The sequence below is a fragment of the Penaeus monodon genome, chromosome 29 (genome assembly GCF_015228065.2).
Source record: "Penaeus monodon isolate SGIC_2016 chromosome 29, NSTDA_Pmon_1, whole genome shotgun sequence".
Classification (NCBI taxonomy): domain Eukaryota; kingdom Metazoa; phylum Arthropoda; class Malacostraca; order Decapoda; family Penaeidae; genus Penaeus; species Penaeus monodon.
This window is the reverse complement of record NC_051414.1, coordinates 38215707-38215971: the sequence shown is the minus strand read 5'-3', so window position 1 is coordinate 38215971 and position 265 is coordinate 38215707.

The following is a 265-nucleotide window of genomic DNA, read 5'->3' as shown; positions in this document are numbered from 1 at the left end:
CAGACCACGCACGTGTTCCCTAAACAACAAACACAGTGTTCAATCATGTGTCGTGGTGTTCAGTAACGCGTCAAGATAGATGACATATGATGTGTGATATGTTGATATGTTTACTCCTCCTCTTCACCTTTTAAAACGGCCACATAGACATATCAGATGGCCTACTTAAGGGGTGCTTAGGGGTGATATCCGCGCCACCCTCTCTTTTTTGGACGGTAGAGTGGGGTCTGTCTAGCGGCGAGTAGGGGTGTGTTTTGGCGCATTT